This window comes from Lolium rigidum, chromosome 6 (genome assembly GCF_022539505.1).
Source record: "Lolium rigidum isolate FL_2022 chromosome 6, APGP_CSIRO_Lrig_0.1, whole genome shotgun sequence".
NCBI classification, from domain to species: Eukaryota; Viridiplantae; Streptophyta; class Magnoliopsida; order Poales; family Poaceae; genus Lolium; species Lolium rigidum.
The window spans coordinates 165,643,487-165,661,853 of record NC_061513.1 but is presented as its reverse complement, the minus strand read 5'-3'; the positions used below and the strand labels follow the sequence as shown (position 1 = coordinate 165,661,853).

At 42.8% G+C, this 18,367-nt stretch overlaps 1 pseudogene; it reads right to left on the bottom strand.

Annotated features, from left to right (window-relative positions):
- LOC124663515 overlaps positions 1 to 10,001 on the bottom strand; it is a 58,916-nt pseudogene extending 48,915 nt beyond the window's left edge.
- Between the last annotated feature and the right edge of the window lie 8,366 nt (positions 10,002 to 18,367).

Sequence of the window (18,367 nt, the reverse complement as noted above, 5' to 3'; positions counted from 1 at the left end):
TGAAAATAAAAAATTTACTACAGCAAATGCCATCCAAGTTAGAATTAATGAGAATATAAGATTGATGGCTGAATTGCATGCTAGGTGGGAAAGAGAAGAAAATGAAAAACTAGCTAAAGAGAATAATGTAGCTAAAGTTTGGACTATTACCACTACTAGTAATGTTAATGATTCACATGTTGCTGCACCTCCTACTAATAATGATAAAATAATTGGTGTTGGCAATGTTACTACTCCTAGTGCAAAGCGCGCAAAATTACCTGAAACTGCTAAAACTGCTGAAACTGCCTGTGATAAAACTGCTGAAATTTTTTCCAACATTGGGGATGATGATCCCATTGCTTTAGATTATAATGGTTTGGATTTTTATGATTCCCACATCTCTGAAGTTATAAAGTTCTTACAAAAACTTGCTAAGAGTCCCAATGCTAGTGCTGTAAACTTGGCTTTCACAAAACATATTACAAATGCTCTCATAAAAGCTAGAGAAGAGAAACTAAAACTTGAAACTTCTATTCCTAGAAAGCTAGAGGATGGTTGGGAGCCCATCATTAAGATGAAGGTCAATAACTTTGATTGTAATGCTTTATGTGATCTTGGTGCAAGTATTTCCTTTATGCCTAAGAAAATCTATAATATGCTTGACTTGCCACCATTGAAAAATTGTTATTTGGATGTTAATCTTGTTGATAATGCTATAAAGAAACCTTTGGGGAGAGTTGATAATGTTCGCATTACCGTTAACAATAACCTTGTCCCCGTTGATTTTGTTATCTTGGATATTGAATGCAATGCATCTTGTCCCATTATATTGGGAAGACCTTTTCTTCGAACTGTTGGAGCTACCATTGATATGAAGGAAGGTAATATTAAATATCAATTTCCTCTCAAGAAAGGTATGGAACACTTCCCTAGAAAGAGAATGAAGTTACTTTTTGATTCTATCATTAGAACAAATTATGATGTTGATGCTTCGTCTCTTGATAATACTTGATACACACTTTCGCGCCTAGCTGAAAGGCGTTAAGAAAAGCGCTTATGGGAGACAACCCATGTTTTTACTACAGTATTTTTGTTTTATATTTGAGTCTTGGAAGTTGTTTACTACTGTAGCAACCTCTCCTTATCTTAGTTTTGTGCTTTGTTGTGCCAAGTAAAGTCGTTGATAGTAAGGTTCATACTAGATTTGGATTACTGCGCAGAAACAGATTTCTTTGCTGTCACGAATTTCGACCTGCCTCTCTGTAGGTAGCTCAGAAAAATATGCCAATTTACGTGCGTGATCCTCAGATATGTACGCAACTTTCATTCAATTTGGGCATTTTCATTTGAGCAAGTCTGGTGCCTCAATAAAATCCATCTTTACGGATCTGTTCTGTTTTGACAGATTCTGCCTTTTATTTCGCATTGCCTCTTTTGCTATGTTGGATGAATTTCTTTGATCCATTAATGTCCAGTAGCTTTATGCAATGTCCAGAAGTGTTAAGAATGATTGTGTCACCTCTGAACATGTTAATTTTTATTGTACACTAACCCTCTAATGAGTTGTTTCGAGTTTGGTGTGGAGGAAGTTTTCAAGGATCAAGAGAGGGAAATGATGCAATATGATCAAGGAGAGTGAAAGCTCTAAGCTTGGGGATGCCCCGGTGGTTCACCCCTGCATATTTTAAGAAGACTCAAGCGTCTAAGCTTGGGGATGCCCAAGGCATCCCCTTCTTCATCGACAACATTATCAGGTTCCTCCCTGAAACTATATTTTTATTCCATCACATCTTATGTACTTTTCTTGGAGCGTCGGTTTGTTTTTGTTTTTGTTTTGTTTGAATAAAATGGATCCTAGCATTCATTGTGTGGGAGAGAGACACGCTCCGCTGTTGCATATGGACAAGTATTTCCTTAGGCTTTACTCATAGTATTCATGGCGAAGGTTGAATCTTCTTCGTTAAATTGTTATATGGTTGGAATCGGGAAATGCTACATGTAGTAATTCTAAAATGTCTTGAATAATTTGATACTTGGCAATTGTTGTGCTCATGTTTAAGCTCTTGCATCATATACTTTGCACCCATTAATGAAGAAACACCTAGAGCTTGCTAAATTTGGTTTGCATATTTGGTCTCTCTAAAGTCTAGATAATTTCTAGTATTGAGTTTTGAACAACAAGGAAGACGGTGTAGAATCTTATAATGTTTACAATATGTCTTTTATGTGAGTTTTGCTGCACCGGTTCATCCTTGTGTTTGTTTTCAAATAACCTTGCTTACCTAAACCTTGTATCGAGAGGGAATACTTCTCATGCATCCAAAATCCTTGAGCCAACCACTATGCCATTTGTGTCCACCATACCTACCTACTACATGGTATTTTTCCGCCATTCAAAAGTAAATTGCTTGAGTGCTACCTTTAAAATTTCTATTCTCTACCTTTACAATATATAGCTCATGGGACAAATAGCTTAAAAACTATTGTGGTATTGAATATGTACTTATGCACTTTATCTCTTATTAAGTTGCTTGTTGTCGATAACCATGTTTTCTGGGGACGCCATCAACTACTCTTTGTTGAATATCATGTGAGTTGCTATGCATGTCCGTCTTGTCTGAAGTAAGAGAGATCTACCACTTTAATGGTTAGAGCATGCATATTGTTAGAGAAGAACATTGGGCCGCTAACTAAAGCCATGAATCATGGTGGAAGTTTCAGTTTTGGACATATATCCTCAATCTCATATGAGAATACTAATTGTTGCTACATGCTTATGCATTAAAGAGGAGTCCATTATCTGTTGTCCATGTTGTCCCGGTATGGATGTCTAAGTTGAGAATAATCAAAAGCGAGAAATCCAAAATGCGAGCTTTCTCCTTAGACCTTTGTACGGGCGGCATGGAGGTACCCCTTTGTGACACTTGGTTAAAACATGTGTATTGCGATGATCCGGTAGTCCAAGCTAATTAGGACAAGGTGCGGGCACTATTAGTATACTATGCATGAGGCTTGCAACTTGTAAGATATAATTTACATAATACATATGCTTTATTACTACCGTTGACAAAATTGTTTCTTGTTTTCAAAATAAAAGCTCTAGCACAAATATAGCAATCGATGCTTTCCTCTTTGAAGGACCTTTCTTTTACTTTTATGTTGAGTCAGTTCACCTATTTCTCTCCACCTCAAGAAGCAAACACTTGTGTGAACTGTGCATTGATTCCTACATACTTGCATATTGCACTTGTTATAATACTCTATGTTGACAATTATCCATGAGATATACATGTTACAAGTTGAAAGCAACCGCTGAAACTTAATCTTCCTTTGTGTTGCTTCAATACCTTTACTTTGATTTATTGCTTTATGAGTTAACTCTTATGCAAGTCTTATTGATGCTTGTCTTGAAGTACTATTCATGAAAAGTCTTTGCTTTATGATTCAGTTGTTTACTCATGTCATTACCATTGTTTTGATCACTGCATTCATTACATATGCTTACAATAGTATGATCAAGGTTATGATGGCATTTCACTCCAGAAATTATCTTTGTTATCGTTTACCTGCTCGGGACGAGCAGGAACTAAGCTTGGGGATGCTGATACGTCTCCGACGTATCGATAATTTCTTATGTTCCATGCCACATTATTGATGATATCTACATGTTTTATACACATTATATGTCGTATTTATGCATTTTACGGCACTAACCTATTAACGAGATGCCGAAGAGCCAGTTGCTGTTTTCTGCTGTTTTTGGTTTCAGAAATCCTACAAAGGAAATATTCTCGGAATTGGACGAAATCAATGCACAGGGTCCTATTTTTGCACGAAGCTTCCAGAAGTCCGAGGGAGAGTCGAAGTGGGACCACAAGGTGGCTACACACCAGGGCGGCGCGGCCCAGGCCCTGGCCACGCCGGCCTGTGGTGTGGGCCCCTCGTGACGCCTCTTTACCTGCCCTTCCGCCTACAAATAGCCTTCGTCGCGAAACCCCCAGTACCGAGAGCCATGATACGGAAAACCTTACTGAGATGCCGCCGCCGCCAATCCCATCTCGGGGGATTCTGGAGATCACCTCCGGCACCCTGCCGGAGAGGGGAATCATCTCCCGGAGGACTCTTCACCGCCATGGTCGCCTCCGGAGTGATGAGTGAGTAGTTCACCCCTGGACTATGGGTCCATAGCAGTAGCTAGATGGTTGTCTTCTCCTCATGTGCTTCATTGTCGGATCTTGTGAGCTGCCTAACATGATCAAGATCATCTATCCGTAATTCTATATGTTGTGTTTGTCGGGATCCGATGGATAGAGAATACTATGTTATGTTGATTATCAATCTATTACCTATGTGTTGTTTATGATCTTGCATGCTCTCCGTTATTAGTAGAGGCTGCGGCCAAGTTTTTGCTCTTAACTCCAAGAGGGAGTATTTATGCTCGATAGTGGGTTCATGCCTCCATTAAATGCGGGACGAGTGACGAGAAAGTTCTAAGGTTGTGGATGTCTTTGTTGCCACTAGGGATACAACATTGATGCTATGTCCGAGGATGTAGTTATTGATTACATTACGCACCATACTTAATGCAATTGTCTGTTGTTTTGCAACTTAATACTTGGAAGGGGTTCGGATGATAACCTGAAGGTGGACTTTTTAGGCATAGATGCATGCTTGGATAGCGGTCTATGCACTTTGTCGTAATGCCCAATTAAATCTCACAATATTCATCATGTCATGTATGTGCATTGTTATGCCCTCTCTATTTGTCAATTGCCCGACTGTAATTTGTTCACCCAACATGCTATTTATCTTATGGGAGAGACACCTCTAGTGAGCTGTGGACCCCGGTCCATTCTTTACATCTGAAATACAAATCTGCTGCTATTGTTCTTTACTGTTCTGTGCAAACAATTATCATCCACACTATACATCCAATCCTTTGTTACAGCAAGCCGGTGAGATTGACAACCTCACTGTTTCGTTGGGGCAAAGTACTTTGGTTGTGTTGTGCAGGTTCCACGTTGGCGCCGGAATCCCTGGTGTTGCGCCGCACTACATCCCGCCGCCATCCACCTTCAACGTGCTTCTTGGCTCCTCCTGGTTCGATAAACCTTGGTTTCTTTCTGAGGGAAAACTTGCTGCTGTGCGCATCGTACCTTCCTCTTGGGGTTCCCAACGAACGTGTGAGTTACACGCCATCACGCCACCGCATGCACCCGGCCTTGCATCGCCTCGGGCTGCCGCGTCGCCCGCGACCCCTGACACCACCCCGCATCAACCGAACCCCACGGTGAGCCGCTGTTTGCCCGAGTCGCGACGCCATCGAAGTCCGGCGTCTTCGTCGTTCGTGCATTGTCGAGATCCTCGCCGGCACGCCCACGACACGGAAAACGGACGTCGCCATCACCGCTCCACCTTGCGCCGTCCTCCTCCTTGTTCCCGTCGACCCCGACCCCTCCGGTGAGCCCCTGTATCTCTCCCTGCTTCTCACCGACGAGGACGACGCAGCTGCGCTGCCGTGTCGCGGGAAGACGCTCGCTGGGCCGTCCGATTCCCATCCGGCGGCCGCATGGAGGCTGGCCCCGTTTGGTTGCATGGCTCCGGGCCCCACCTCGATCCACTTGAACTCCGCCCTTCTCCCGCACGGCTGCAGCCGATCTGGGCCGAATCTGGCCAGCCCAGCAACTCGGCCCCCTCCCTCTCTTCTGCTTTATTCCTGTTAAATATTCATGTATGTAGTGCTGTAGGTTTTGAAATGTCATTTATTCCTCAAGTACCCAAATTTTGTGATTCAAATTTTTTTGTGCTCGTGAACAAAATCTTAATCACGAAAAATTGCATGCATGTTATGTTTGGCTGTAGATATGTGTAGATAAATCTAGGATTAGAATGTTGCAGCTTAGCCATTTTAAATAGTATGAGTTTTGTATACACCCTTTTTGCATGAGATAAATTTGTTTGTCTTCTAGATGTGAGTACCCTTCTTTTGGCACTGGTCCCACTTGAAGAAGCTTGCTGGTTATTTTTTGGTTCACAAATCAAATATGAACCAGAGAGCTTTTCTGTGAATTTTAGTTTTAAATCTACAAACGATTTTGGAGCAAACCCAAGTTCTACTAGTAGATATCATGGTAGGGCACTTTTGTGCCAAAGGAAATAATTTTCAGAGAGGTATTTTAAGTCTGGGGATTTTATTAATCAAACCTGATACCTTTTCAGTACCTGATTTTTGTAAAATAAGTTACAAACCAGAAAAATGCCAGAACAGTGGGGTTAGATCACATTTGGTATTAGCTATCCATGGGTATGCTTGGATCTGGTTGTTTGTTCACTGATACTGGTAGGCTTAGTTTTTGATTTCCTCTTGTTACTGTCTTGTTTAAATTTTATAAATTCTAAAACTTTATTTGCATGTGATTCTTGTGCAAGTGTGCTCTACATGTTGTTAACTTTCAGTAGATATGCCGCATGCATTTTTGTGACTCACAAAGAGTTTTAGGCCATTTAAATGGTTTCTAATCTATTTCTGGTTTTATAAAAATCACAACTTTTATTTTAAAAACCCTAAATTAGTGAATCCACTTCTAGTAGCTTGTTATTGTGAACCTTTACACAATGTGATTTTATAAAAAAATGTGTGGAATATTTCTGGAGTGTTTTGTTGATATGGTGTGTTGCTTATTTCTTTTTATTTTGCGACGCTAGATTCAAACGGCGCCGGAAACAGAGGAGGAGGTGAATTTGGAGGATTTGAGGAAGAAGGCCAGGGACACTTTGCTGATCAAGGCAAGCCACCTCTTGATGCATCTCTGATCCTATATATCTTGCTCTTGCATTATTACAAGTTTTATAAAGTGCATGTCTTTTAATTTTCATGTCGGTGGTTAGTGCCACCCAGAGTTTTATTAATCCACCCTTAGGGTGCAGCCCTCGTTGGTACCTACTGACCATATCTCTATTAGTGATATGGTGCTTATCACCTTGTCATTCTTGTCGCCATTTTTCGAAGAAGAATTGGACTATAGGTTGGGAGCCCTGGAAAAATGATTATGAAAATGATTTCCTGAAAAGAAGTTTTTGAAAATCTTGGAATGGGGTAGGCTTGCCCAATTGTGGGTTTATGAAAGGAAAGATGTTTATGGAAAGAAGATTTGCTGGAGGAATGTGGAGAAAAGAAAGTGTTTTCGAAAACTTTAGCGCCTAAGTACTCACCTGGACTGAAAGACAGTACAACCACATTACCCCATAGTGGGCACGGGGCGTAGCGTAGTAGTTTGTCTCGCCTTTGTTTGGGTCCTGAAAATGTAAGGGGTAGTCCGAACATGGACACCTATCGACTGTGGCCTTCCCGACGAACTGGGAACGCCTTTCCATTGTGTATCGATGGCAGGGGTACAACCTATGAGCTCCCATTGAATAATGCCCCGCAGTTGGTCGCGACATTCCGGAGGATCGAGCTGGCTGGAAAATTTGCTACTCCTAGGTAAACGACCCCTCGGACTCTGGTGTTGGGAGGTACAACTCTAGACGGCATGTCTTAGGCTAAGGCGGGCAGGCGAAAAACTACGATCGGGTACTTGTTGTGGCATATGTTGTTATGCAGGGATGATGCCCACACGATGCGTATCCGGATCTTGTGGGGAAAGTGTACAACCTCTGTAGAGTGAAAACTATTCGAATAGCCGTGGCCGCGGTTATGGACGATCGGGAAGGCTGTTGCTTAGCCTGAAGAGTTTTGTTTTATAAAAGTGTTTCTCAAAAATGTTTTGGGAAAATGGTACCAGTGGGACTAGTGGGAATGTACCTGGGAGGTACGGTGGAAAGTTGGAAAAGTTATTTTGGTCATACTAAGATGGCCGGAAAGGAAAATGGGTCGCCCTTACCTATTAGTCTTCAAATAAACTTTTTTTCAAAAAGCTTTTTCAACAAAGATATAGAGATGTCATACTCTCGAGAGAAACTATCTCTCACTCCTTGTAACCCTAGAATAGTGTATGTTCCTTGCTACTGCCAAATTGCATATCCTTTACTTCTCTCTAAGGTGGTTTGCGAGTACAATTCATAATGTACTCATGGCTTTGTCTTTGGCTATTTACTTGGCCAGACTTGGTGGAGTCCAACAGATGAAGAAGGAGTCGACGACGTCTATGCGAGCTAGGAACGTCTTCCCATGCGAACGCTTTCGTCTGAAGTATTTCCGCTATGTAATTGTTGATCTCCCACCATTGCGACCCTTATGTAAGTATTGGTCATGTGACCTGTTGTAATCTATTTATTCGGTAATGTAATGGATGATGTATTTGATACCCGTTCGGTTATGCTTTCACGATACACTGATCATGGGATCGTGAATATGTATGCATAACGGGTGGTTCGAACAGCTAGTCCGGGGCCCCACAATCTTCACAAAGCCCTTCAGAGAACTTAAATACACTCATTGGTTAAATGGGAATGGCATGGATAACAGATTTTATCAGGACATCCTTCGCTCCACTAGACGCATATTTTTTTAGCATAGTCAGAGAACTTCTTTTTTAATTTCTCTTTAACCGGCTGAAACTTACCATCTTTCATGCGCCCTTCTGGCACTGGAAAACCTAGGTACTTTTCCTCAAAACCAATAGTTTGAATGTTCAGAATGGAAGCTACTACTTGGCTCTGATACTCTAAACACTTATTTCCAACAAGCAAGGAACATTTACCAGGGCTTATGAGTTGTCCTGTTGCCTTCTCATATTTGTTTAAGACTACTTTGACCTTGCTTGCTTGATCTGAGTTGGCTTAAAAAAACAACAGACTATCATCTGCGAACAGTAAATGAGAAATACCGGGGCTTCGTCTGCACACTTTCAGCTCTGTAATTCTTCCTTCATCAATTTCTTTCTGGAGAAGTCTTGATAAGCCACCCGCAACAAAAAGGAACAGATAGGGTGATAATGGGTCTCCCTGTCTTAATCGTCTAGAGGGGTGAATTTATTTAACAGCGCCCCATTGAATCTGACTGAGTAAGAAACTGATTTGATGCAAGACATAATCCATCCAATCCATTGTTCAGCAAAACCAAGCTTTACAAGGACACCTTCTAAATAAGATCAATCAACTCTATCATAGGCTTTAGCTAAGTCTAGCTTATAAGCACAGAAGTTACCTTTTCTATCATTGCTTTTTTGAAGAGAGTGGATGCATTCAAAAGCAATCAGTGCATTGTCAGTGATCATCCTCCCAGGAATGGAAGCGCTCTGATTTGGCGCAAATATATCCTGGAGAATCGGTCTCAGCCTGTTAACCAAACATTTGGAAACCACTTTATAAATATCATTGCATAGGCTTATTGGTCTAAAGTCTCTTAGACAAACCGGGTTTTTATTTTTTGGGATCATCACGGTTATAGTATCATTAATACCCTCCGGCATTCTCTTTGTACTGAAGAATTCTTTTACTGCCTCAGTGATATCCTCTTTGAACACTCCCCAATGTCTCTTGAAAAATCTTGCCGGAAAACCATCCCTGCTAGACGCCTTAAGTGGGCCTATTTGGAATAAGGCATTACCTATTTCTTCATCAGAGAAGTATGCACATAATTTCTCATTAATTTCCTGTGAAATCTGAGGAACAATATCCTCTAAAATGGCTTCAGGTTGCACACCAGGGTCCGCTGTATATAGCTCTTTGAAAAACTGATTTGTCATCTCTTTCATCTGTTCCTTATCAACAGTAACTGAGCCATTACCTTGTTGTAACTTTTCTATTTTATTCTTCTTTGATCTCCAGGTTGCTTTTCTGTGAATGTTTTTTGTATTTCGATCACCTTCTTTTAGCCAGTTTATTCTTGATCTTTGCTTCCAGTACACTTCTTCTTGTTCCAGTAACTTGTCAAGCTCCTTCTCAATATTTCTTCTTGTCTCTTGTTCATTATCAATGTTCCTTAGATTTAATTTCTTCAGCTTCTTCCTTAGCTTCTCTATTCTATTGTTCACTGATCCAACTGTTCGTTTACTCCAGGTCTGAAGATAGTCCATCACGCTCGATAGATTAGAGGCCACTGCCCCCAGATCATGTGGTTTTGCATGCTTCTCCCAAGAAATTTGTATTTCCTCCATGAGTGATGCCTCTGCCTCCCAAACCGCTTCATACCTTCTCGGGTGAGCTGAAGTATTTCCTCCTCCTTCCTGGTACAGATCAAGTAAAATAGGACAGTGATCTGAACGAGAAGAAGTAAGGTGAGTCACATGGCTTTGAGGGTAAATGTTTGTCCAGCAAGGAGTGGCTACTGCCCTATCTAGCCTAACTTTGACATTATCTTTTCCTTTTTATTTATTATCAAAAGTCCAAGGCATTCCACTGAAGCCAAGGTCATGGAGATCACATTGAGAAAGTACTTCTCTAAAATCTAACATTTGTTTTTCATTTCTTTTCTTTTTTTGATAAATGTTCACACTGCCACATGGTTTCATTAAAACTAGCTGGGTTACCCGCACATTTGTGCGGCTAGATTTTATATGAACTTTATCTTCAGATTTTTTCTGTTGCCAACCGATATGACCTCACACTCAGCTATTACTATGTTTAAATCCATCACAAATTTTACGTCAAAAAATAGATTGTAGTTCGGTGTCACGACTAACCATGATTTATTAACAAATGCATTAGATAATTGAGTGAGAGTGGACCATGGATGCAAAATCATGGAGTTTAATGGAAATTTTCTTAATTTTCCTCTTTGATCCTACTACTTTCTGTATCTTATTGTGTACCGGTGAAGGACTTATTTTGACCATTAACAAATAGATCTTGAATAGTAAATGGCTTGTATTCAAACCATTTTTATTTATCGATGCTTGATCATCTAAATTAACTTGACCGGCTATTTCCTGCTCAAGTTGTGCTTATTTTTTTCATCAACTTGTATATTTGATAGAAATTTCGATAAGCGAATCCATCTACTAATTATATACATACTTTATTGTGACATGTATAAATATATGGATTTATATAGAGCTCTAGAGAAATGTTGAATTTGCTATCCTCATTTTGTTAGTTTTCTTTCTTCAACTTACATATCGAAAAGTATGTTTTTTATCCGCCTATTTGAGTTTTATCTACCATATACACTTGTAGTAATCCGAGAGAGTAGGTTTTAACAACCTGGAGTAGTGTCTAGTGTGGATTTTGTTTTTGGAAGAAGTGACACATCCGCCTCATTATGATTTATACCACATTTACTGGTGCATGTATTTCATCCTATGTCGATGAAGGTCCTATATTACTTTCTACCATATACACTATTTTCTATAAAAAAAAGATCAATTTGCTTACATCGTTATTATTTGGATCGGCCTACAGCGATCGATTCTGTAGAAATATATTTCGCTGATCTTATGGGAATGTGGTGCCTTATTTACTATCGTTGTACTATAATAACAACTGGTGGATAATGTCTAAAAAATAATATCTGATTATGGATTAGCTGTTTGTCATGCAAGTCCTTGCAAATTCTTTACCTGCTAGCCTCTCACATCATGCTGGGTGTGCAAATTATTGCAGCCGTCGTGGAATGTGGTGCCTTCTTTTCATATGAATAACTGATGAACAGAATCATGTTATCAAGTGCGGTACCGTGCTTTTTTTCTTTTCTTATGGTGCATAGGTCGATTTCTTACATGGAGGACTTAACCTGCCTGAATCATCAGAATATAATCAAGCCCAACTAATGCAAACTGCATGTCACTGACTAATCCTCTACTGCCGTAGGTGACACACCGGTGTTTAGTTTTGAGGGCGAGCAAGTCGCCATTGATTCGAACCGTCTCTTGGACTTCCCATGTCATCACTTCTCATTAGATCCATATCGCTAGACATACTCATCGGAGAATTTTATGTAGAGTCATGGCACCTTATGTGTTTTCCAGCTTCACTGCCGTGAGATTGCCATCATCGTCTCGAGCTAGTTTCGTTGGTGCCATGTCGCCGATTCCGCCTCGAGGTCATTAAAGGATTTATGCCTGGCCTCTGACGACCGAGAACGATGCTGCCATCTGCAGATCCACGCAGTGGCGGACCCAGAAATTTTGGTTTGCCGGGGCGAACATTAATGAAAAAAAAATAACGAAAAATACAACTCTACTAGATAAAAATCAGAGGGTAAACGGTACACAAAATATTTGTCAATGAAATACAACTACAAATATTCCTAGTACCATGAAAAAACACAAAAACAATTACAACCTACTAAACGGACTTGTGCCGCATGAGAAGCCTATTACCAGTCATAATAATAGGCAAAGTCCAAGCGAGGCCTAAAACATGTGAAGAAATGAAAAATACGAGCGCTATATTAATTTTTGTGTATTCTACAGGAAACATGGCACCAAAATTGGGAAAGAACAAAGGGAAGAAACCTGCATTTTCTGGTCCGTCGCTTTCGTTTGGTTGACGCTGTTGCGGCGTTGCGCAAGCGCCAGAGATACTGCTGCTGCCGCCGTGCAGAGATTCAGGTCGACCGTCGAGAGAGATCGCGCGCTAGGAATTGGAGGCAGAACGCATGGGGATTTCTCCGATTGGGAACTATGGAGCTCGTCAGGTGTTTCTATAGCTAAGGAAAAGAAAAACGGGCCTTTCACCTAAGCCCAGCCAACAGCCCAATTTCCTTTCTCCTCTCCACGTACCTATTCGATGGGGAAGAAACCGAGAGTTGTTCCTGTTCGTCAATGGCGGCCGTTCTAGATGCAGAGCTGACCGGTGGGTTGCCTTTCTCCGCGACCGGAGACCCGGGGCGGCCGCCCCTGCTCGCCCCCCCGGTGGGTCCGCCACTGGATCCACGGGATGGACGTTGTGAAGCTAAACCAGTGACATCTCCGTACAACAACCCATCGTGCACAATCTGCAGGCTGAAGTCATTTTTCAACTTCATTGCTTGTACTTCCCATGACATCGCTTCTCATCAGATCGATATCGCTAGACATACTCATCGGAGAATTTTATGTAGACTCAGGGCACCTTATGTGTTTTCCAGCTGCACTGCCGTGAGATCGCCATCGTCGTTTCGAGCTAGCTTCGTCGGTGCCATATCGCCGAATCCGCCTCGAGGTCATTAAAGGATTTATGCCGAGCATATGACGACTGAGAATGATGCTGCCGTCTGCAGATGCACAGGATGGACGTTGTGAAGCCAGTCCGATGAAACCACTGACATCTCCGTACAACAATCGATCGTGCACAACCTGCATGCTGAAGTTAGATTCAGGATTCAGGACACCTTCGGTGTTTTTCAACTTCATTGGCGTGAGTTTGCCATCTTCGCATCGAGCTAGCTTCATCGGCACGGTATCGGCGATTTCTCATCGAGGTCACAAAGTCCATGCGCGCCGAGGACAACCGAGGATGAAGCTGCCATCCGGCGATTTCTCCTCGAGGTCATCAAAGGCTATGTGCCCCGAGGACGACGTCGCCATCCCAAGATCCATAAGATTGCATGCCGTTGTGATTTGTGAAGCGAAACCCATCAGCCAACAATATCAACTTGTACGTGTATATATATGCAGTGGGGTTTCCAATCTTAACTGAATAGGAGATCCATATGTTACGTATCCTGCTTTATAGACGTGAGTTGCATATCCTAGGAGGAGGTTAGGGCCGGTACGTCTTACGTGATCAATTAGGGTTGTTACAGATTACGGACTTTTTCTGTAACCGGCTATTCTGAAGCGTTTTTCTCGTGGGAAAACTCCGAAGCATTATGTTTTAATCTGAGCCATTCTTATCTGTTGGTAGAAACTTGATTAATCTGAGCCGTTTATTGTTTGTTGTTTTAATAATCTATACCTAATAATAAAGGGAGAAGCGTTTCCGTGATTTGGTCCGTCAAAGTGCGCCTTGGTCCAACTTTTTACGTGTCTTCGTACGTCATCAATCCCGCTCACGCGCCTATTCGATCTGTTCAACGTGTCCCGGTCGGTTTAGTCTCCCGTCGAGGCAAACAACTCCACCTCTGGTTCCTATATATTTAGCGACCAAGACTCAAGTCGAGGATACTAGATCGATCGATCTCCACGAAAACTTCCCGGTAGCCTACAAACCGACATCTCGGAAAAACCTACGTCGTCCTGAACCACACCAACCCTGCCGCCATGGAGCGTTGGTCTGCTCGCCATTGATGGGGCTCGGCATAGGATGCCGACGTTGATCCAGATGGATTCGGTGCTGCTCCGTCTCCGAGGGCGGGGTGTCGTCGGCGTGTCTCAGATGGGCTCTGGCAAGACCGCAGCCTTCGTGCTCCCCTTGCTGTCATACGTCACCTGCATGCCACCGATCGTCAAGGAGGCTAATGCCGCCGTGTGAGTATATCTGCAAGATCTGTTGCTGCGATCTGTGCTGCAAGTCGTGTTGTTGGTGATATCCGATTCCTTCCGTTTGGTGTCTTGGCAAACTGCACATCGCGACGGCGCCCGTTCCAGTTCCTTCCGTTTGATGATGTAGTTCCGGAATCTCTGTCCAACATAGATTAATTTGTGGTACGCCAATTGAAGCCGGCCACTCTTTCCGTGCGCCTACCGCCGCAGCGGCCAATCTTTTTTGCAAAGGCGAAATCTCAAAGAGCATTGGACGGCAGCACACCCAGCCACCCAGGCACCAACTCGGATCGATCAATTTTTTATGGAATGCCAAATCTTATGGAGAGATGGAGTTCGGTACGCTGGCCTCAACTTAATTGATCCAATTTTTAGCCTAGCGAGATGGTCAATATTTTTTTGATGCTTTATGTGTGGTGACAATGGCTGTGGTCGAGACCAATTCACCAAGTATGCCAGTGCAGATCGGGAGGAATGCCTGCTAGGCAGTGTAGCCTGTGTTATTCGCCGACATGCTGACGATAGTCTTCATGTGCTGGAGTACCCGAGTGTGGTGGCCGATCGCCGCAACCATAGGACTCCTTTGTTGAGAAGGAGCGGGACGTGCTCCTTCTCCGATGATCCGTACGCCGCAGCGGAAGATACATATCTGAAAGGATAATCGTGGCCATGCTGCCGCCTGTCTTCGGTGGCGTGCTGGCCGCCGGGGACGCCAATCCCCATGATCAGCTGCGCCATGGAGATGTGACTGAGACCGGTTAGCCGGGCTGAGACTGCATATTACCGACTCCAGTGGTGGTGATCGTTGGAACTGCAGAAACGAAATATGCATGAGAGTTAAATTGATCTTGATGTATCTCCCTGCTGCTGAAAAGTTGCAATCCAATGAAGCCTAAAGCAACTGCTGAGAGTCGCAAGAATTGGTCAACTTACTAATGTTTCCTACAATCCTACTACGCCACAAGAACAACTTCGCGGCATCAGGCTACCTAAGGAGTTGAGCGGCAGAACAAGGAACATGCCTTCAGTGGAGAACGGATTTTCTAACACAACCTTTCCTACCGGTCTCAGTCTGACCGGTCGTGACCTCATCAATTTATGAGAACTAGATGATACCCCGAATTATAGATTATATAAATTATTTTAAATTAACTATGCAATTAGACAATATATTCATTAAAATACAGTTGGCAACGTGTCAACTACAATTATATTGATAATACATTGATATGTCAATTAGAAAGTTTGTTAATCATGGTAATGTAGCGACGGACGAAGGTGGCGACCAGATTTTGTAATGAAGCGATGGCAATGGCTGTAAATTTGATTGAAATTTATGGGCAATAAAGAGAACATACAAAAAACTGAAAAGAAACTTTAATGCTTTTGTGATTGGTTCCATGGGTTTTTTCATTGACATACATCTGTAGAAAAAGATTGTACAAAGTTGGTCCATTTTTCCGTGGCGTCCTTTTTATTATCATTCACAATCTTCTTTTTTTTTGCATTCTGCATTTTAACCTAAGCGGATTTTCTTGTACGAATTTATGTTTGACACTTGGTGTATAAATTTGGAGCTGCTAGGGCTTGGCCTGAGGTGGCGCAAGCAAGCAGACAATGTTGGCATTAGGCCTAGCGGCCAATCATGGAGGGCTGAGGCGACCGACAATGTTCAGTCCAGAGGGAGACACGCTGGCCTAAGTGAGGGAAGCATAGAAAGGAGAGAAAGATATGATAGCGCAAGCGGATGTGGTAGGAGCGGATCATCGCACTAGCGAGAGGGAGGAGTTAGCGACCGACCAAGGCCTGCATGGGGTTCCTCCGACATTCGGTTAGGTAGGGTTCCGGCTGATGTCAGTCGGGGTAGGGCCTCTGTTTGGCCGGTCTAGCAGGGGTCAATCCCTTTTTCAAAGTTATCTTGTGTTTTATTTTGTGTTTCATTATGACTATGAATTTTCTATCACGTTGCAACGCACGGGCATTTTTCCTAGTATAATATAATAGATAGATAGATAGATAGATAGATAGATAGATAGATAGATAGATAGATAGATAGATCTCCTAACATAACCCAAGGCAATTTCATCATTGGTTTTATCTTTTTTAACATATCCCACATATGATGTCTCATATGGGTTTTAGGCTCGCCATACACAAACGTGCACCTCCATTTTATTTCTTTTTTCGAATAAAAAACGGTCACATTGATAATTCTATCATTTAATTTAAAAAGTTCAACTTCTAAGTCTTCATGCGAGAAGAGGGCTAGACCGCCTCCTTCCCTTCTTCATGGTAGGAAACCACATGTTTCAGTCCAAGCCTCCACCTGAGGTTTTCAACCACATCCTTTCTTTTCCTGGTTTCTGATAAGAAGACAAGCTGAGGATGTTGAGTGCGCACGAGGCGTTCAAGCTCCTGAACCGTCCGGGAGTTGCCCACCCCCCGGGGGTTCCATGCCAGGGCTCTCATGGCTTCTGACAGACACGATCATCCGCGCCTGTCAGTTGACCAGTGGCCCCATGGCTGGTTGCCTCCTGTTCTTCCTCCTTGTCTTCCTCCACATTATGTTGCACCTCCTAGCTGCTATCTTCTAGAGCTTTGTTGGCGCTTGCCATCATTCCCCCTGAACCGGATCACAAAGCTTTGTCCTCCTTCCTCCATGCTAGACTCTTCTGAATTTGGGCGCTTGCCTAAGATCTTGCTTTTTGTCTTCAGAAAAGCAATCGCAGTTTTGGCAGCATTTTCTTTCAGTTCTTCATATAAGCTTCCATCTTCACGAAGGCAATCCAAGATGGGAGGAACTGCCATCATCCTTGGTCCACCTACAACCCTCATCGCCTTATGGTACTGCCATGATCCTTTTTCAGCTTATTGTTCCTAGTCCAGCTCATTCTTTTCTTTGCCTCTTGAGTTGCCTTGGTCACTTGCTCGTCCGTGATCCCTTTGCCTATTTCATCATTGACTTGCAGATTTGTAACAGCATCGGCAAGCGCCTCTTGGATCATTTCAGGAACTTCCTGTATCTCTTCTTCTACAGCTGCCTGGTCAGAGGTCACAATATCATGCTGAGCTTGGACGATAATATTACCCACTGAATCAGTCTCAGGGGTCAATTTCCATCCAGAACTAGCAGGTGAGAAATGTAGGCTTCTCTTGATCTTCTTTTCCTCAGCTGGGACATAGTAACTTCGATTTTTAGCATGCCTAAATGGGGAAGCACGCTGTTCCTCACAATATCTGACAAGTTTCTCTTCTTCTGGTAGTAGACACGATCTTTCACTATGGCTGAAATACCACCGAAAAAACAGAAATGCGGTGCTCCTTCGTATTTCACATCATACCTCTTTGGCTTACTTCCCTCTTTTGCAGCAATGGGGATCCATCGTTTGACTGGATGCTGCACATTGTGCTCAACACGGATTCTTAGGAAGGACGCCCACACATGTCCATGGTTGTCCTTTCCTACCTCACGAACTGCACCCAAAAACTTGTTTCCCAGCTTCTCTTCCCACTTTTTTTTGTCATCATTGGGATGGGCAGGTCAAGAATTCGAACCCAGATTGGCATGATGTTTATTGGGACCTCTAACGTAGATGAGACTCCATCATACTTTGCAACCAGAAAGGCATCATTCTGGTACAGCCAAGGCCCTCCTTTCAGTATATGTTTATAGTCTCCTTCATGCTCCAGCACAATCATAAACTTCTTCTCGCCGATTCCTTTTTCAACCATGCCTCCATGGGGCTGCCATAGGTGGCGCAGCCGAGCAAACGGACCAGCAGTGTTGAAAATTCTGTTGGTATTGTATCTTCCAACAATGATCCAGGGTGTCTGTAAATCCTTTTTTGCTTCTTCAAAATTAACCACAAGGATCTCTTCATCTTCAGGAGCTCTATCTTCATGGATCTTCACAGCCGTCTTCTTCCTTCCCGTGCCTGCTGCGATCGCTGCTGCCATGAGTTTCTGCACCGGGGCCGTTGCGCTTGCAGCCGCCAGTTGGTGAGGTCCTATGCGTCCAACCCCTGTCCCTGCTGCAG